At 49.1% G+C, this 20,483-nt stretch overlaps 6 non-coding genes and 1 pseudogene across 6 annotated transcripts; all 7 read left to right on the top strand.

Annotated features, from left to right (window-relative positions):
• Positions 1–422: 422 nt before the first annotated feature.
• LOC142731962 (U2 spliceosomal RNA) lies at positions 423–613 on the top strand. Its single transcript, XR_012879324.1, has one exon. It is a non-coding gene; the product is annotated as a U2 spliceosomal RNA (small nuclear RNA).
• A 1,286-nt stretch (positions 614–1,899) lies between these two features.
• Positions 1,900–2,090, top strand: LOC142731961 (U2 spliceosomal RNA). The gene has a single exon (XR_012879323.1). It is a non-coding gene; the product is annotated as a U2 spliceosomal RNA (small nuclear RNA).
• Positions 2,091–8,929: 6,839 nt separating this feature from the next.
• On the top strand, positions 8,930–9,121 carry LOC142731969 (U2 spliceosomal RNA). Its single transcript, XR_012879331.1, has one exon. It is a non-coding gene; the product is annotated as a U2 spliceosomal RNA (small nuclear RNA).
• A 1,286-nt stretch (positions 9,122–10,407) lies between these two features.
• LOC142731977 (U2 spliceosomal RNA) lies at positions 10,408–10,492 on the top strand (annotated as a pseudogene).
• Positions 10,493–16,055: 5,563 nt separating this feature from the next.
• LOC142731964 (U2 spliceosomal RNA) lies at positions 16,056–16,244 on the top strand. Its single transcript, XR_012879326.1, has one exon. It is a non-coding gene; the product is annotated as a U2 spliceosomal RNA (small nuclear RNA).
• A 1,282-nt stretch (positions 16,245–17,526) lies between these two features.
• On the top strand, positions 17,527–17,717 carry LOC142731959 (U2 spliceosomal RNA). The gene has a single exon (XR_012879322.1). It is a non-coding gene; the product is annotated as a U2 spliceosomal RNA (small nuclear RNA).
• A 1,286-nt stretch (positions 17,718–19,003) lies between these two features.
• LOC142731958 (U2 spliceosomal RNA) lies at positions 19,004–19,194 on the top strand. Its single transcript, XR_012879321.1, has one exon. It is a non-coding gene; the product is annotated as a U2 spliceosomal RNA (small nuclear RNA).
• The last annotated feature ends 1,289 nt before the right edge of the window (positions 19,195–20,483 follow it).

Here is a 20,483-nt window from a genome sequence, read left to right as displayed (position 1 = left end):
TCATAATGGGGCCTGCCTCAGAGATAAAAGCCTGGGCCCAGGCAGTGTTGTTCAGTGCTGCTCAGCAGGCAGCACAGGACTGGATTAAAGCTGATACAAGGTGTGAAGGAACAAGGGGTGGCTGTGGGCATGCACTTGCTGCCGCTGCCAGTGTTTATCTGCATGGCAGGAGGGCATTTGGGCGTTGCCAGGAAGGCGTTTTTATGTAGATTCCTCCTCTTTCAGCACTGCATTGTGGTGCAAGCAAAAGAAGCAAATCCTGTCTGGCTTCCTCTCCGGCCTTTATTCACCTCCCGCTTAGTAGCTGTAAATGTGTGTGAGCCTGCAGGGCCCCATGGAATTGCCTAGGAGTAGGCTGAATCGCTGCAAGGGGTGAACAGCAGTATGGGACAGGCTCGGGCAAGGCAAGGGCCGCTCGGGTTATCGCTTCTCGGCCTTTTGGCTAAGATCAAGTGTAGTATCTGTTCTTATCAGTTTAATATCTGATACGTCCCCTATCTGGGGACCATATATTAAATGGATTTTTAGAACAGGGAGATGGAAATAGAGCTTGCTCTGTCCACTCCACGCATTGACCTGGTATTGCAGTATTTCCAGGACCGGTGCACCCTTCCCTTATGTGTTGACTAAAATCAGATTCCAAAAGTGTTTTTTCTCTTTGCCATTGTTTCTGTCTTTCTGAAGGGATCTCCCCTTTTAATCCCATTATTTCAACACCTGTTGGACAATGCATTTGTACAGTCATGTGTGATAATGAGCTCATTTATTAAATGCAATTAATGAATACATTGCCACCTCTTGTTGTGTGTGTGTGTGTGTGTGTCTTCTGTGTTTCTGTGTTTCCGGCATTTCACATTGGAACAGCTCATTCACCTTCCTTGTCTTCTCTCCGCCCTCCCTCCCTCCCTCCCTCCTAGGTAAGTTAAAGAGCTGCACCTGAGCCAGCCACTGATTGATGCAGCACCACAGTCAAATAGTGGAGTGGAGTGGAGTAGGGGAACAGCAAACAGCCATTAAAGCAGCCAGCCGCCTACCCGCCACAATGGACCTACCTGTGTACACTAGGTGGATGTGATGGAATGTACTGTCGTCCCTACATTTCAAGAAGAAGTAAGAATTGCAGTTGCAACAAACCCTTGCTTGCCTACAAAGAGAGCAGCAATTTGGATTTGTTACTATGTTACCTGGAAGAATAACAAACTGTGCAAGGATGGAGGTTGTAGGAGCAAAGAGAAGTTGTCTGTAAAGTTGGTGGATGCCTATTTTCCATTTTGCAGTCCCTTGTCTCCCTCTTGTGGCCTCCTGGAGGCAAATAAATGTGCAAAAAAAAGACAGCCTGGCGGCCGGCTGTTGCAGTGTTGCCCTCTCAGGCAACACTGAGTGACTGACTGAGCCTCACAGTCTTATATAAAGTTCAGACGGAACTTTGCACGTGTCATAGTGGAGCCCTCAGGATTCCAGAGCCAGCTTTCTGACATCATAATGGGGCCTGCCTCAGAGATAAAAGCCTGGGCCCAGGCAGTGTTGTTCAGTGCTGCTCAGCAGGCAGCACAGGACTGGATTAAAGCTGATACAAGGTGTGAAGGAACAAGGGGTGGCTGTGGGCATGCACTTGCTGCCGCTGCCAGTGTTTATCTGCATGGCAGGAGGGCATTTGGGCGTTGCCAGGAAGGCGTTTTTATGTAGATTCCTCCTCTTTCAGCACTGCATTGTGGTGCAAGCAAAAGAAGCAAATCCTGTCTGGCTTCCTCTCCGGCCTTTATTCACCTCCCGCTTAGTAGCTGTAAATGTGTGTGAGCCTGCAGGGCCCCATGGAATTGCCTAGGAGTAGGCTGAATCGCTGCAAGGGGTGAACAGCAGTATGGGACAGGCTCGGGCAAGGCAAGGGCCGCTCGGGTTATCGCTTCTCGGCCTTTTGGCTAAGATCAAGTGTAGTATCTGTTCTTATCAGTTTAATATCTGATACGTCCCCTATCTGGGGACCATATATTAAATGGATTTTTAGAACAGGGAGATGGAAATAGAGCTTGCTCTGTCCACTCCACGCATTGACCTGGTATTGCAGTATTTCCAGGACCGGTGCACCCTTCCCTTATGTGTTGACTAAAATCAGATTCCAAAAGTGTTTTTTCTCTTTGCCATTGTTTCTGTCTTTCTGAAGGGATCTCCCCTTTTAATCCCATTATTTCAACACCTGTTGGACAATGCATTTGTACAGTCATGTGTGATAATGAGCTCATTTATTAAATGCAATTAATGAATACATTGCCACCTCTTGTTGTGTGTGTGTGTGTGTGTGTCTTCTGTGTTTCTGTGTTTCCGGCATTTCACATTGGAACAGCTCATTCACCTTCCTTGTCTTCTCTCCGCCCTCCCTCCCTCCCTCCCTCCTAGGTAAGTTAAAGAGCTGCACCTGAGCCAGCCACTGATTGATGCAGCACCACAGTCAAATAGTGGAGTGGAGTGGAGTAGGGGAACAGCAAACAGCCATTAAAGCAGCCAGCCGCCTACCCGCCACAATGGACCTACCTGTGTACACTAGGTGGATGTGATGGAATGTACTGTCGTCCCTACATTTCAAGAAGAAGTAAGAATTGCAGTTGCAACAAACCCTTGCTTGCCTACAAAGAGAGCAGCAATTTGGATTTGTTACTATGTTACCTGGAAGAATAACAAACTGTGCAAGGATGGAGGTTGTAGGAGCAAAGAGAAGTTGTCTGTAAAGTTGGTGGATGCCTATTTTCCATTTTGCAGTCCCTTGTCTCCCTCTTGTGGCCTCCTGGAGGCAAATAAATGTGCAAAAAAAAGACAGCCTGGCGGCCGGCTGTTGCAGTGTTGCCCTCTCAGGCAACACTGAGTGACTGACTGAGCCTCACAGTCTTATATAAAGTTCAGACGGAACTTTGCACGTGTCATAGTGGAGCCCTCAGGATTCCAGAGCCAGCTTTCTGACATCATAATGGGGCCTGCCTCAGAGATAAAAGCCTGGGCCCAGGCAGTGTTGTTCAGTGCTGCTCAGCAGGCAGCACAGGACTGGATTAAAGCTGATACAAGGTGTGAAGGAACAAGGGGTGGCTGTGGGCATGCACTTGCTGCCGCTGCCAGTGTTTATCTGCATGGCAGGAGGGCATTTGGGCGTTGCCAGGAAGGCGTTTTTATGTAGATTCCTCCTCTTTCAGCACTGCATTGTGGTGCAAGCAAAAGAAGCAAATCCTGTCTGGCTTCCTCTCCGGCCTTTATTCACCTCCCGCTTAGTAGCTGTAAATGTGTGTGAGCCTGCAGGGCCCCATGGAATTGCCTAGGAGTAGGCTGAATCGCTGCAAGGGGTGAACAGCAGTATGGGACAGGCTCGGGCAAGGCAAGGGCCGCTCGGGTTATCGCTTCTCGGCCTTTTGGCAAGATCAGGTGTAGTATTTCTGCATCTGGTTTTGTTGGGAGGTGTCCGGGGTACCCTGCTCCTTGGCCTTGGGGGATCGTCTCTTTTCACAGAGAGACTTCACCCCCTTGCTGCTATTTGGGGAGTGGGCTTAGCCCCCGGACAACGAGTTGCGATCGCGCCTTACCCAAGAGGTCAACCGGCCTTGAGGCGTTTTTCTAAGAGCGTTCCGAGGGCGTTTATCGGGCTTCGTAGGTGTCTGGGGTACCCTAATCCTTGGCCTTGGGGGAGGGTTCCACTTAATTGTGGAATCTGAGCCCTTGCTGCTATAAGGGACAGGCTTAGCCCCCAGGCACTGAAAATGCCATATACATTTGGATTTGCATCCGGGGACACCCGGTTGCGCCAGTCCGTCCGCATCGAGGTGGAAGAAGGCCATCGCCAGCGGAAGAACCTTCGCTTCATTGTGGAGGTGATTCTGCTGGACTTCCTGGGGCTCAAGCGGGCGGACATCCTGTGTCTCAACGACCAGGAAAGCCGCGGTCGGTACACCGTATCCTTTACGGCCGCGGCATGTTGCGACAACATGCACAAAAGATTGTCTGATGCGGACCAGAGTGAGGAGCGGCTAAATGGACTGAACTTTTTATTCCTCTACGGGGAGGAAGAAGTCCCGCTCGTGATGTGCATGTTCAGTCCATTTGTCTCAGAGTGTGACATTGAAACCTTCCTCAGTCGTTACTGCAGGGAGGTCCGCTTCTCACATAAAATCTTGAACACCCAGAGCTTCTGGAATGGCAAAAGAAAATATTGGGTGAAGTTCCGCCAGGATCCCAATGGCATTGGAGGCTTACATCACCCACCCCAGAACTTTGCCATTGGGAAGAATCGAGGATTCCTATTTTACCCCCAGATGCCAATAGCCTGCCGGAACTGCTTGAGATATGGCCACACCAGAGAACATTGTGACCGGCCCCATGTGGTGCAGTGTAACAGGTGTGGCCAGGTTGGACACGTAGCGGCAAAATGCAGTTCCGAGGTGTTGTGCAATCTGTGCGGCATGACTGGGCATGCTTTTAAAGATTGCCCCCGCAGAGCGAAATCTGGGCCACCCAGACCAGGGCCAGAGCGGCAGTTTGCAACATGTGCAGACGCCGCTGGTAATGCCCCAAAACGAGCATTGACGACTGAGGGGTCCAGGCCAAAGTCCTTCACAGCTCCATCGGGGGGCCCACCGATGTCAGCCTCGAGGGACGGCCATAGGGATTCCACCGGGTCCAGGCAGAGCAGGAGGAATTCTGACTCTGCTGGACATAAGTTGACCGGCACCTCTGCAAACAGGTCCTCTGCTCCGCCTGCAGTGGACCCTGTTGAGGCAGTGGTTAGCGACAGGCGTCGTGGCTCCGTAGGTTCTGCAGTAGGACCTGACGCCTGTCCCAAGAGTGTGGGCATGGAGCGGAGACACTCTGTGTCAGACGAGGGCTCCATTAAGAAAACCCTAAAATATGCTGGATTGGAGCCTCGTTTTGACCATTTCCGGTCAACGGGGGGGTCGGAGCAAAGTTCCTCCACTGCGGTTGTGGAGGGGCTTGCGATGAAGGCTCCCCGTAAGCAGGCAAAGGTTGCCAAGAGTGATGGGACCTCACAGGCCCCTGTGCAGCTGCCCAGGAAGGACATCAGCGATATCTTCAGCCAGGGGCCAGAGATGGGTGAGAGCGACTTCGAGGAGATGGATAGGAGCCATTCTGCAAAGAGACAGCGAGAGGAAGAGGAGTCCGGAGTTCGGAGGAAAGCTGCCTATCGGAGTTCGGATGAGAGCAGTGTGGGGGTTGGAGCCGCCCACGTATCTGGCTCTGACCCTACCAACATCCAAGATTTATTGACCCCTCAAAAAGGGGGTCCAGACTCGCAGCTGATCTCCGAGTACGACTCTTCTGGTTCGGACCCTGACCTCAACTAAGACTATGTTGGTTCCTATCAAAGTCGCCTCACTAAATGTGAGGTCCCTAAAGAGCCCTGTCCGCAGGACTGCTTTATTTTCATTTTTAGAGACTGTGGACTTTGACCTTTGCCTGCTTCAAGAATGTGGAATCCCTAATGACTTGGAATATCAAGATTTAAAGATGGACTGGAAACTAGGCCCCTCAGTCTGGTCTGGTGGAAATGACTGTCGCTCTGCGGGGGTTGGATTGCTCTGCCGAGGTCGTTTTATCTCCATCCAAACAGTGACTGAAATCATGCCCGGCAGAGCTATTTTAATACATTTGCTTTTTAATGGAATTTTAATTCGTGTTTTAAACGTTTATGCCCCTCCTACCAAACAGGAGAGGGCAGAACTATTAGAGATTTTACCATTGTTTTGTGTTGGGTCTACCCCCCTGCTGGTGGGTGGTGATTTTAACTGTGTGCGAGATGGAGAACACCGGCAGGGTGGGGATTTTAATCGAAAAATTGACCGTACTTCTTACCTGCTCAAGAATTTTATTGGTGATTTTAAATTGAAAGATTGCTGGAGGGAACTCTTGCCTGCGGACCCAGGCCCCACCTGGTCCAATGGAAGAGTGAGCTCCAGAATTGATTTTATTTTCACTTCTAATAGTTTTATTCCCAAAAAATGTTTGCTTTTAACAAATATTTTATCTGATCACAAGCTCCTTTCAGTGCACCTGGAGCTAGAGGGAGAGCAAAAAGCTTGTAGGGGTCCCTGGAGACTAAACACCACACTCCTGGAGGACCCCATCATTAAAGAGGAGTTTGTGCGGACCTACCAGTGTTGGCAGTCCCATAGAGCGCCCAGTCAGCCTATGCTACACTGGTGGGAGGGCATTAAACCCAAAATCAGAGCTTTTTTTATTCGAGCAGGTAAGAAGAAAGCAAAAGAGAAAAAACAATGGTTTTATGTTCTTAATAAACGTTTACATGTACTTTTTAAATTGAAGGAGATTGGTATGGATGTTGATGATGATATCTTAAATCTTAAAGCTGAAATAAAATATGCCATAGAAGAGAAAGGGAAACAAATAATTTTTAATTCACATGTAAAGCACCTCGAGGATGGCGAGAAGTGTTCCCGGTTCTTCTTCAAAAAGGTAATGGATAAACGAGATGTCATTTTAAACCTTGAAGGAGAAACCACTATGGTCGGCATTTTAAATTCTGCTTTTAATTTCTACCAATCTCTTTTTAACAAGAAAAATATTGATCCTTCCTTTTTAGAACATGTTCTTAATTCCCTTGATGCCAAGCTAGATATTTTAGACCAGGAAGTTTTATCCCGTAATATTACCTTGGAGGAACTTTTATTTGCTTTTAAAAGTTTTTCTAATGGGAAAGCTCCTGGGGAAGATGGTCTGCCCATCGAATTTTATCATGCTTTTTGGGAAATTTTAAAGAATGACATGTTTTTATTGTATAAGGAAGTTTTTATTACTGAAGAGCTGCCCCCTTCCTGGAGGAGGGGGATTGTGTCCTTAATTTTTAAAAAAGGTGAGAGGGACCAGTTAAAAAACTGGCGCCCTATTACTCTTTTAAACGTTGATTGTAAAATTTTAGCTAAACTAATAACAATCCGTTTTAAACCTTTTATTCATAAATTAATCCATCCAAACCAGGTATGTGGGGTACCTGGGAGGTCAATTACTGAGTCCCTGAATATTTTACGTGACATCATTTGGTATTTTAAAGAAAGGGGTCAAAGCCTTGCTATTTTATCCTTAGATTTCGAGAAGGCTTTTGACCGGGTCTCCCATGAATATCTTTTTATGGTTCTTAAAAAGATGGCTGTTCCTGAAATTATTTTAACACGTATTAAGCTTTTATATCGATCCTGTTTTAGCCAAATTTCTATCAACGGATTTTTAACTAAAGGTGTTCCTCTTTTATCAGGGGTGAAACAGGGGTGCCCGTTGTCTCCGCTCCTTTTTATTTGTGCCATAGAACCTCTGTTCACCCTAATAAGAGATGATAAAGTCATCAGAGGCGTGCCCATACCTGGAGGAAGGGGGAACCAGGTAAAAATCCTAGGCTATATGGATGACGCCACCGTCCTATGCCCAGACGCCGCTTCTATGAGACGGGCATTGAGGAACACCGGCTTTTTTTGTGAAGCCTCTGGTTTTAAATTAAACGTTGATAAGTGTGACTGTTTTTATACTGGTGTATGGGATTCCTCTGTGACACCAGGAGTTAACATGCAGCAGGATCAGATAAAAATTTTAGGAATTGTTTTTAATCAAGAAAACGATGGGAGACCCAATTGGGATTCAGTAATTGCCAAAATGGAAAAAAAGGTTTTAATGTGGAATTTGAGAAATCTCACCATGGAGGGAAAAGTTTTAATAATTAAATCTGTTTTATTACCCATAATGCTTTATGTAGCTATGGTTTTCCCTCCAACAATTTTATATATTAAAAAAGTGACCAGGATCTGTTTTATGTTTTTATGGGGTTCCAAAATGGAAAAACTAAAACGTGATTTTATGTACAGATGTAAGGACAATGGCGGGAGAGATGTTCCTAACCTTTTTAACTTCTTTTACATTAAATACTTTTGCTTCTGTTTTAAAATATATAATTCTGATGGTATTTTTAGCTACTTTTTAAAGTACGCTACGGGCATGATTTTTAAACGATGGTTTCGTGTCCCTTTGAATTCTCCTGTGCTTCTGTGTCCCCCAAAACAATATGCGGTGCTCGAAAAAACTGTCAGGCTCCTAGGTCTCCAAGAATTGGAGCCTGACATATTGGGGGACCAGAAAAAAGTGTCACTCTCCTGTAGGCGGCAGGAGGATACACTGGCAGTTTCAAATTTCTCACAGGCAAGGTCCAAGGTGGTGTGGCGGAACGTTTTCGGGAAATTTATGGCAAATGTGCACAAGGACCTTGCCTGGGCAATCGTTCACCAGTGCCTCCCTACTCGTGAATTCCAGCATAGGCGAGGACTGGTGGCGAGAGCCAAGTGCCCGAGAGACAGGTGTGGTGACGACGAGACGATAATGCACCTGTTTTGGAACTGCCCATATGCACAGGAGGTTTGGAGGAAGGTAGGCCCATTGCTGAAATGGGCCTGCGGTCTTAAAGATCTTAAATTTGAATACGTGTTTTATGGTCTTTTTAACTGCCCAAGTTTTAAACAGCAAATGGTCTGTTGGATCATTTTAAACTGTTTTAAGAATGCCATTTGGAAGGTTAGGAACATTCTGCTTTTTAAACATGATTTTATTGACGTTAAAAATTGTGTGAAATATGCCCTAAGTGAAATGTATATTTATTATCTTAGGGACAAAAAGCAGCTAGGGGTAAAAGAAGCAACATCCATGTGGTGTTTGCAAATGTGGAATACCATAACATTGTAAATAAAAATGGTTTTATTCTTTTATGTCTTTTATGCCCTGTATAAATTTTATCCTGCTATTGTTCTGTACTTTTATTATAACATCTGTATTAATGGTCTTATTATTATTACTTTTGTATTCATTTAAATGTATGAATATTCATGTATTATGCTGTTGATTTTATCTTGTGGTTTCAATTTTAAAAAAAAGTCTGTAAAATATATTATTTTTGCCAATAAAAAACTTTGTTGAAACCTTATCTGTTCTTATCAGTTTAATATCTGATACGTCCCCTATCTGGGGACCATATATTAAATGGATTTTTAGAACAGGGAGATGGAAATAGAGCTTGCTCTGTCCACTCCACGCATTGACCTGGTATTGCAGTATTTCCAGGACCGGTGCACCCTTCCCTTATGTGTTGACTAAAATCAGATTCCAAAAGTGTTTTTTCTCTTTGCCATTGTTTCTGTCTTTCTGAAGGGATCTCCCCTTTTAATCCCATTATTTCAACACCTGTTGGACAATGCATTTGTACAGTCATGTGTGATAATGAGCTCATTTATTAAATGCAATTAATGAATACATTGCCACCTCTTGTTGTGTGTGTGTGTGTGTGTGTCTTCTGTGTTTCTGTGTTTCCGGCATTTCACATTGGAACAGCTCATTCACCTTCCTTGTCTTCTCTCCGCCCTCCCTCCCTCCCTCCCTCCTAGGTAAGTTAAAGAGCTGCACCTGAGCCAGCCACTGATTGATGCAGCACCACAGTCAAATAGTGGAGTGGAGTGGAGTAGGGGAACAGCAAACAGCCATTAAAGCAGCCAGCCGCCTACCCGCCACAATGGACCTACCTGTGTACACTAGGTGGATGTGATGGAATGTACTGTCGTCCCTACATTTCAAGAAGAAGTAAGAATTGCAGTTGCAACAAACCCTTGCTTGCCTACAAAGAGAGCAGCAATTTGGATTTGTTACTATGTTACCTGGAAGAATAACAAACTGTGCAAGGATGGAGGTTGTAGGAGCAAAGAGAAGTTGTCTGTAAAGTTGGTGGATGCCTATTTTCCATTTTGCAGTCCCTTGTCTCCCTCTTGTGGCCTCCTGGAGGCAAATAAATGTGCAAAAAAAAGACAGCCTGGCGGCCGGCTGTTGCAGTGTTGCCCTCTCAGGCAACACTGAGTGACTGACTGAGCCTCACAGTCTTATATAAAGTTCAGACGGAACTTTGCACGTGTCATAGTGGAGCCCTCAGGATTCCAGAGCCAGCTTTCTGACATCATAATGGGGCCTGCCTCAGAGATAAAAGCCTGGGCCCAGGCAGTGTTGTTCAGTGCTGCTCAGCAGGCAGCACAGGACTGGATTAAAGCTGATACAAGGTGTGAAGGAACAAGGGGTGGCTGTGGGCATGCACTTGCTGCCGCTGCCAGTGTTTATCTGCATGGCAGGAGGGCATTTGGGCGTTGCCAGGAAGGCGTTTTTATGTAGATTCCTCCTCTTTCAGCACTGCATTGTGGTGCAAGCAAAAGAAGCAAATCCTGTCTGGCTTCCTCTCCGGCCTTTATTCACCTCCCGCTTAGTAGCTGTAAATGTGTGTGAGCCTGCAGGGCCCCATGGAATTGCCTAGGAGTAGGCTGAATCGCTGCAAGGGGTGAACAGCAGTATGGGACAGGCTCGGGCAAGGCAAGGGCCGCTCGGGTTATCGCTTCTCGGCCTTTTGGCTAAGATCAAGTGTAGTATCTGTTCTTACCAGTCCTTGTAAGGATAGATAGCTCGGAGAACCACTGGGGGCTATAAACACTAGCTTAGCGATCCAAGAGCGTTCCAGACGAAGCCGGCGACGAACTGCGGAGAAGAACCAGCGAAGACGACGATCCAGAAGGGAGAAGCCGCCATCGGGGAAGAAGCTCCGGGAGATCGCTGCCGGGAAGAAGAAGGAGAACTGCGACAGAGACCTTCGGAGAAGAGCCGCTGCTGAAGGGGATCTTTGAAGAAGCTCGGCCGCAGAAGAAGCTCGACGAGGAACCGCTGCGGAAGAAATTTCGTGGAAGAACCTCGGCCAGCAAGGAGAAGATTTGCATAGCTCCGCCCCCTTCGGGAAAGAGCTATCGAAGATCCTCCCCAAGCGACAGGAACAGCTGGAAGAAGCCATGGCCTCAACCAGCAACCCTGCCACCCAGAAGAAGAAGGCTGATGGACCAGGTGAGCCGACCCAGGCCAGGACATCTCCTCCCGAAGCCTCCTCAGGCCAACAGGCCACCAGGAAGCCGAACCAGGCTGCTCCAACCCTGGAGCCCTGGATGAAGCAGACGGTGGCCCTGAAGCTGAAGGAGGTGGACGGGAGAGTGCCGGACATGACGGAAGAAGTGTTCTGCCAGAAGATGCTCCTGGACCAGGGCTTCGCTAAGCCGGAGACCATCAGCATCCAGGCCTTCATGACCGGGATGTTCTTCGTGACCTTCGCTTCGATCAACATCTGCAGAAGGTACTGGGAGATGGTGAAAGCGGCGAGGCCTGAATCCCCTTTCTCTCGCTTTGTGGGCAACTGCCCTGTCCAAAGAGAGGAAAGGCGGGTGACGGTCTCAATGCGGAACCCACACACCCCCGGCAAAGACATCACCACGCTCCTGAAGCGGTTCTGCACAGTGGTGAGGGAACCCACCCACATCCTGAACGGACTCGGCTTCTGGACTGGCAAGTGGTCGGTAATCGTCCGACTGAACAAGGATTCGAGCGCGGAAGACGGCCTCCAGCACCTGCCCCAGTCATTCTCGCTGGGCAACTCCTACGGCCTCATCTACTACCCGGACATGCCGCAGATCTGCAGGAGATGCAGCAAGAAGGGTCATTCGGTGAAGGACTGCAAGGAGGACGCCTGCAAGAACTGCCGGGTAACAGGACACGAGACCAAAGACTGCCCGAAACGGACAATGTGCAACCTCTGCGGACAAGCAGCCCACTCCTACAAGGACTGCCCGAAGAGGGATCGATCCTGGGCAACTGTAGCGGCGAAAGCTCCGGCCAGAGGGAACCCCGCCCCAACCAGAGCTCCAGCGGCGCAGAAGACCGGGAATAAGAAGGATGGTAAGAAGACGACAGTCCCTCCCCCCCGCCTCCCGGCCCTCCCTCGCCCTACCCTTCCCACCCTCCCTCGCCCGGCCCTCCCCACCCCCCCGTCCCCAACCCCTGTCACCCCCACTGAGGCTCTCACCTTCTCCTACCCACCCATCTCAGTGGTCCTGTCACCTGCACCTCTCCCAACCCAGCCTCCCTTCTCCCCAGCTCCAGCAGCACTAACATCTCCCCCTCCAGCTGCTGGAGTCCTCTCCCTGGAGGATTTTCCCCCTCTTGTCTCCTCAGGTGCCATCCAGAGGAAGAGAAAGGTGAGGGACAGCCCAGCTGCTGAGTCCTCAAAGCGACAAGTCGTGGAAATCTGTGAAGATTCCCTTGCGCAGCAGGAGGAAATGGAGCAGATGGTGGAGGAACTCGTGTCTGAACCTGAGGTCATCGACTTCACAACAGACATCCAGGTGGCTACAATCCTGGAACAATTTTTGTCAGAGGGCCTGCTGGATCTTTCGGACCCGCCAGGAGAGGAGGATCCGCCCGACCGGACTGGTAACTAAGGTGTATCGTTTGCACTAACCTTCTTTATTCTCCCCCATGGCTGCTAAACTTAACATCTTTAGCCTCAATGTGAGGAGTGTTAGAGATAGGACTAGATGTCAGATGGTGCTAACTTTTCTTTCCAAGCAGTCGAGTGATGTATTTATGCTGCAGGAATGTACTCTCCCCTCTTCCAGGTCATACCATCATCTGGCCAGGCAGTGGACCCATGGCCCGTCCTACTGGTCTGGTGGGGGCGACTGTAAGTCTGCAGGGGTTGCCATCCTGATTAGGGGAAGCGTATTTACTGTTGACTCTGTCCAGGAGCTCGCCTGCGGCCGCTTGTTGGTCGTAGACGGTTCCTGGGCAGGAGAGCCGATTAGGCTCATCAACGTGTACGCTCCCCCTATGAAGGCTGAGCGCCTGGAACTATTCCAGACCCTGCGGACCCAGCTCGCCACCACTAGGGCAGTGGTGATGGCCGGGGACTTCAACTGCCCCATCGAAGAGGATGGACGAAGTTCCGGCACTTCAATCAAACTGGATGTCAGTTCCAAACTGCTTATCGAGATGGTGACCGAAGCATCCTTGCAGGACGTTGTGGGCTCCATGGGGATCGGCTCTGTGAACTATTCATGGAGCCGACCCGATGGCTCACTTCGTTCTCGGATTGACTTTGTGTTCACCTCCCGGGCAGTCAAGCAGCATGGGCACTCCATGGTCCCCTGCTTCTTCTCTGACCACAGGGCCATTCTCTTCCAGGGTGCCATCGGCCACGGTTTTCCTCCCGGCCCTGGCTCCTGGAAGCTGAATTGTGCCCTGCTGGAAAGAGAGGAGGTACTGGCGGAACTTAGAGACGCCTATATTGTTTGGAGGAATGATAAAGTTTTCTTTGACAAAACCTGTGACTGGTGGGAATATGTTAAAGTTGAATTTCGTTGTTTCTTTCAGGCAAAAAGTCGTCAACAGGCGTGTGAGAGGAAGAGAGACTTCAGAGAGATGCAGCGTCAGCTGCGATCCCTGCAAGACCTCCTTCAATGCGGCTGGGACGTCAGGAAGGAGCTGGAGGAAGCCAAAAAGGGCCTGAAAAGGCACTTTGAGGAGGAATCCAAGCGAATTGTCTTTCGTTCCAAGGTGGAGAACCTGGAGAAGGGTGAGAAATGTAACTCGTTCTTTTTCAGGAAACTCCATGCCGGCCACACGCCCCTGAAGGAACTCCGAGATGAGACCGGAAACATGCATTCTGGGAAGAAGGAGGTGATGGGAGTCGTCACAGACTACTACCGAAGCCTCTACTCCCGGAAAACCACTGACCCCGAAGCCGCCGATAAATTCCTGTCAGGTATCACTAATCATCTTGATCCTGCAGGTACGGAGGCTATGGATGTACCCCTGACGGTGGAGGAACTGCTCTCTGCCGCTAAATCCTTCAGACCCGGCAGGACCCCGGGCAGTGATGGTCTCCCAGCAGAGCTCTATGTAGCGCTGGGGGACTTGATCTGTCCGGACCTGCTGGAGCTCTATGAGGAGATGGTGGTGGAGGGTAGAATGCCACCGTCCTTGAGAGAAGGCATGATCACGATCTTGTATAAGCGGAAGGGGGAGAGATGTGACCTGAAAAACTGGCGTCCCATCTCTCTCCTGAACGTGGACTACAAGATCCTCGCCAAAGTATTGACCAACAGACTGAAGGTTGTCATCGGACAGATCATCGGATCGGACCAAACCTGCGGCATTCCTGGCCGTAGGGTGGCCGACAGTCTTGCCCTGGTGAGGGACACGGTGCATTACATGCAAAGCCGCCGTACACACGCGGCCCTGGTCAGTCTGGATCAGGAGAAGGCTTTTGACCGGGTCTCTCACGAATTCATGGGTAAGGCTCTGCGTAGGCTGCGGCTTGGCAGGTTGTTCTGTTTGTATGTTAACCTGATGTATTGCGACATTTACAGCTCGGTGCTGGTGAACGGCTGGAAGACTGACCCCTTTCCTGTATCGTCGGGGGTTAGACAAGGCTGTCCTCTTTCACCTCTCCTTTTTGTTTGTGTTATAGAGCTCTTGGCAGAGGCTATCCGGCAGAATGGAGAGATCAGAGGGATCACCGCACCAGGTCCAGGACACTTCGAGGTCAAATGCTCGCTGTACATGGACGACGTGACCGTCTTCTGCGCTGACCAGAGTTCGGTGACTGCACTCGTCCAGACCTGTGAGGAGTTCGGACGCGCTTCAGGGGCAAAAGTCAACTGCGGGAAGTCGGAAGCCATGCTCTTCGGAAAGTGGTACCTGCCTTCTCCTGCCTCCTTCCCGTTTACTATCAAGCCGGACTTCATCAAAATTCTGGGAGTCTGGTTCGGTAAGGAAGGTGCAGCCCTAAAGTCGTGGGAAGAACGCTTGGCCAAAGTCAACCAAAGGATCGGACTGTGGAGCCTCAGACAACTCACTATTGAGGGCAAAGCAATGGTCCTGCGTAACGAAGTCTTGCCTGTGCTACAATACACTGCACAGGCATGGCCCCCTCTTGCAACGGTCTCGAGGGCCATTACCAGGACTGTGTTTCGCTTCATCTGGGGCTCGAAAATGGACAGAGTAAAGCGGACTGTTATGTACAAGGAGCCCCGCAAAGGTGGGAAGGGTATACCCGACATTCCCACTCTGCTGCGGATCGCTTTTGTATGTGACTGTGTTCGTAGGACTCTGAGGACAGCAAACGGCTCTGCGGGCAAGGCCATGTCCCGCTACTTCCTCCTTCCCCTCTGGCGAGGTTTTGGCTGGGACAAGTGGGACAGCTCCTTCCCTTACAACTGGCACGCTCCCTGGTTCTACGGAGATGTTGTCCGGTTTGTGAGGGAGCATCAACTGGAGGGTCTTAAGCCCGACTTGTGGAAACCTAAGACGATCCACAAGCACATCAGAGCAAAGGACTCACTGGAGTTTGTTCCAGGGCTTCATGCCGACACGTTGGAGACTGTTTGGACTAACGTGTCATCTGGCAGGTTGACCAATGGGCACAAGGACATTTCATGGATGGCCATCCAGGGAGGACTGCCTCTTAGGTCATTCATGCATGCCCGCAACCTGTGCAAGACCCGGTACTGCCCCAGGTGCCCCTTCACGGAGGAAACATCTTTGCACATTTTCTGGCAGTGCCCCTTTGCACAGGGTCTGTTGAAAGCCTTGGAACACGAACTCAAGGACTCAGTACCCAGGAACAGACTGTCGTACCGCTCGGTACTTTATGGACTATTTCCTGGGAATACCACGGATGGAGCAATCCAGGAAGCCTGGCGCCTTATGAACTGCTTTAAGGACGCTATATGGTTTGCCAGGAACCGTCTGATTTTGCGGAGAGAGAGTGTGTCCGTCCAGGACTGCCGCAGGCTGATCCACAGCCTGCTCAGAGACTATTCCACCTGGGACAGCCCGGACGTCGATGAGGAAGAGGACTGATACTCCCCTTCCCCCCACTCTCCCTTCTTGTGTGTTGTCTCTCAATAAAGCTTCGGGCCTGTGATCTCCCCCTTCCCTATCCCCTCCTACCCACTCCCCTATCCCATCACTTGTCTGTAATGCTTTGTTGTTTGGCGTTAGTGAATGCAAGAATGTTAGTGTAGCATGTGGTGTAATGTATAGCATAGGCTAGCCTGTACTGTGTATTATACTGTCATGTTATGTTTGACGACTGTTATTATTTATTATTTGCTGCTTCATGGCTTGCGCTGCGTCGCAGTAATGTTTGTATGATGACGATTGATTGTCAATAAAGCAATTTTCAATCAAAAAAATCTGTTCTTATCAGTTTAATATCTGATACGTCCCCTATCTGGGGACCATATATTAAATGGATTTTTAGAACAGGGAGATGGAAATAGAGCTTGCTCTGTCCACTCCACGCATTGACCTGGTATTGCAGTATTTCCAGGACCGGTGCACCCTTCCCTTATGTGTTGACTAAAATCAGATTCCAAAAGTGTTTTTTCTCTTTGCCATTGTTTCTGTCTTTCTGAAGGGATCTCCCCTTTTAATCCCATTATTTCAACACCTGTTGGACAATGCATTTGTACAGTCATGTGTGATAATGAGCTCATTTATTAAATGCAATTAATGAATACATTGCCACCTCTTGTTGTGTGTGTGTGTGTGTGTGTCTTCTGTGTTTCTGTGTTTCCGGCATTTCACATTGGAACAGCTCATTCACCTTCCTTGTCTTCTCTCCGCCCTCCCTCCCTCCCTCCTAGGTAAGTTAAAGAGCTGCACCTGAGCCAGCCACTGATTGATGCAGCACCACAGTCAAATAGTGGAGTGGAGTGGAGTAGGGGAACAGCAAACAGCCATTAAAGCAGCCAGCCGCCTACCCGCCACAATGGACCTACCTGTGTACACTAGGTGGATGTGATGGAATGTACTGTCGTCCCTACATTTCAAGAAGAAGTAAGAATTGCAGTTGCAACAAACCCTTGCTTGCCTACAAAGAGAGCAGCAATTTGGATTTGTTACTATGTTACCTGGAAGAATAACAAACTGTGCAAGGATGGAGGTTGTAGGAGCAAAGAGAAGTTGTCTGTAAAGTTGGTGGATGCCTATTTTCCATTTTGCAGTCCCTTGTCTCCCTCTTGTGGCCTCCTGGAGGCAAATAAATGTGCAAAAAAAAGACAGCCTGGCGGCCGGCTGTTGCAGTGTTGCCCTCTCAGGCAACACTGAGTGACTGACTGAGCCTCACAGTCTTATATAAAGTTCAGACGGAACTTTGCACGTGTCATAGTGGAGCCCTCAGGATTCCAGAGCCAGCTTTCTGACATCATAATGGGGCCTGCCTCAGAGATAAAAGCCTGGGCCCAGGCAGTGTTGTTCAGTGCTGCTCAGCAGGCAGCACAGGACTGGATTAAAGCTGATACAAGGTGTGAAGGAACAAGGGGTGGCTGTGGGCATGCACTTGCTGCCGCTGCCAGTGTTTATCTGCATGGCAGGAGGGCATTTGGGCGTTGCCAGGAAGGCGTTTTTATGTAGATTCCTCCTCTTTCAGCACTGCATTGTGGTGCAAGCAAAAGAAGCAAATCCTGTCTGGCTTCCTCTCCGGCCTTTATTCACCTCCCGCTTAGTAGCTGTAAATGTGTGTGAGCCTGCAGGGCCCCATGGAATTGCCTAGGAGTAGGCTGAATCGCTGCAAGGGGTGAACAGCAGTATGGGACAGGCTCGGGCAAGGCAAGGGCCGCTCGGGTTATCGCTTCTCGGCCTTTTGGCTAAGATCAAGTGTAGTATCTGTTCTTATCAGTTTAATATCTGATACGTCCCCTATCTGGGGACCATATATTAAATGGATTTTTAGAACAGGGAGATGGAAATAGAGCTTGCTCTGTCCACTCCACGCATTGACCTGGTATTGCAGTATTTCCAGGACCGGTGCACCCTTCCCTTATGTGTTGACTAAAATCAGATTCCAAAAGTGTTTTTTCTCTTTGCCATTGTTTCTGTCTTTCTGAAGGGATCTCCCCTTTTAATCCCATTATTTCAACACCTGTTGGACAATGCATTTGTACAGTCATGTGTGATAATGAGCTCATTTATTAAATGCAATTAATGAATACATTGCCACCTCTTGTTGTGTGTGTGTGTGTGTGTGTCTTCTGTGTTTCTGTGTTTCCGGCATTTCACATTGGAACAGCTCATTCACCTTCCTTGTCTTCTCTCCGCCCTCCCTCCCTCCCTCCCTCCTAGGTAAGTTAAAGAGCTGCACCTGAGCCAGCCACTGATTGATGCAGCACCACAGTCAAATAGTGGAGTGGAGTGGAGTAGGGGAACAGCAAACAGCCATTAAAGCAGCCAGCCGCCTACCCGCCACAATGGACCTACCTGTGTACACTAGGTGGATGTGATGGAATGTACTGTCGTCCCTACATTTCAAGAAGAAGTAAGAATTGCAGTTGCAACAAACCCTTGCTTGCCTACAAAGAGAGCAGCAATTTGGATTTGTTACTATGTTACCTGGAAGAATAACAAACTGTGCAAGGATGGAGGTTGTAGGAGCAAAGAGAAGTTGTCTGTAAAGTTGGTGGATGCCTATTTTCCATTTTGCAGTCCCTTGTCTCCCTCTTGTGGCCTCCTGGAGGCAAATAAATGTGCAAAAAAAAGACAGCCTGGCGGCCGGCTGTTGCAGTGTTGCCCTCTCAGGCAACACTGAGTGACTGACTGAGCCTCACAGTCTTATATAAAGTTCAGACGGAACTTTGCACGTGTCATAGTGGAGCCCTCAGGATTCCAGAGCCAGCTTTCTGACATCATAATGGGGCCTGCCTCAGAGATAAAAGCCTGGGCCCAGGCAGTGTTGTTCAGTGCTGCTCAGCAGGCAGCACAGGACTGGATTAAAGCTGATACAAGGTGTGAAGGAACAAGGGGTGGCTGTGGGCATGCACTTGCTGCCGCTGCCAGTGTTTATCTGCATGGCAGGAGGGCATTTGGGCGTTGCCAGGAAGGCGTTTTTATGTAGATTCCTCCTCTTTCAGCACTGCATTGTGGTGCAAGCAAAAGAAGCAAATCCTGTCTGGCTTCCTCTCCGGCCTTTATTCACCTCCCGCTTAGTAGCTGTAAATGTGTGTGAGCCTGCAGGGCCCCATGGAATTGCCTAGGAGTAGGCTGAATCGCTGCAAGGGGTGAACAGCAGTATGGGACAGGCTCGGGCAAGGCAAGGGCCGCTCGGGTTATCGCTTCTCGGCCTTTTGGCTAAGATCAAGTGTAGTATCTGTTCTTATCAGTTTAATATCTGATACGTCCCCTATCTGGGGACCATATATTAAATGGATTTTTAGAACAGGGAGATGGAAATAGAGCTTGCTCTGTCCACTCCACGCATTGACCTGGTATTGCAGTATTTCCAGGACCGGTGCACCCTTCCCTTATGTGTTGACTAAAATCAGATTCCAAAAGTGTTTTTTCTCTTTGCCATTGTTTCTGTCTTTCTGAAGGGATCTCCCCTTTTAATCCCATTATTTCAACACCTGTTGGACAATGCATTTGTACAGTCATGTGTGATAATGAGCTCATTTATTAAATGCAATTAATGAATACATTGCCACCTCTTGTTGTGTGTGTGTGTGTGTGTGTCTTCTGTGTTTCTGTGTTTCCGGCATTTCACATTGGAACAGCTCATTCACCTTCCTTGTCTTCTCTCCGCCCTCCCTCCCTCCCTCCCTCCTAGGTAAGTTAAAGAGCTGCACCTGAGCCAGCCACTGATTGATGCAGCACCACAGTCAAATAGTGGAGTGGAGTGGAGTAGGGGAACAGCAAACAGCCATTAAAGCAGCCAGCCGCCTACCCGCCACAATGGACCTACCTGTGTACACTAGGTGGATGTGATGGAATGTACTGTCGTCCCTACATTTCAAGAAGAAGTAAGAATTGCAGTTGCAACAAACCCTTGCTTGCCTACAAAGAGAGCAGCAATTTGGATTTGTTACTATGTTACCTGGAAGAATAACAAACTGTGCAAGGATGGAGGTTGTAGGAGCAAAGAGAAGTTGTCTGTAAAGTTGGTGGATGCCTATTTTCCATTTTGCAGTCCCTTGTCTCCCTCTTGTGGCCTCCTGGAGGCAAATAAATGTGCAAAAAAAAGACAGCCTGGCGGCCGGCTGTTGCAGTGTTGCCCTCTCAGGCAACACTGAGTGACTGACTGAGCCTCACAGTCTTATATAAAGTTCAGACGGAACTTTGCACGTGTCATAGTGGAGCCCTCAGGATTCCAGAGCCAGCTTTCTGACATCATAATGGGGCCTGCCTCAGAGATAAAAGCCTGGGCCCAGGCAGTGTTGTTCAGTGCTGCTCAGCAGGCAGCACAGGACTGGATTAAAGCTGATACAAGGTGTGAAGGAACAAGGGGTGGCTGTGGGCATGCACTTGCTGCCGCTGCCAGTGTTTATCTGCATGGCAGGAGGGCATTTGGGCGTTGCCAGGAAGGCGTTTTTATGTAGATTCCTCCTCTTTCAGCACTGCATTGTGGTGCAAGCAAAAGAAGCAAATCCTGTCTGGCTTCCTCTCCGGCCTTTATTCACCTCCCGCTTAGTAGCTGTAAATGTGTGTGAGCCTGCAGGGCCCCATGGAATTGCCTAGGAGTAGGCTGAATCGCTGCAAGGGGTGAACAGCAGTATGGGACAGGCTCGGGCAAGGCAAGGGCCGCTCGGGTTATC

Source organism: Rhinoderma darwinii, unplaced genomic scaffold (genome assembly GCF_050947455.1).
Source record: "Rhinoderma darwinii isolate aRhiDar2 unplaced genomic scaffold, aRhiDar2.hap1 Scaffold_880, whole genome shotgun sequence".
NCBI lineage: Eukaryota > Metazoa > Chordata > Amphibia > Anura > Rhinodermatidae > Rhinoderma > Rhinoderma darwinii.
This window is presented reverse-complemented; position numbering and strand designations above follow the sequence as displayed.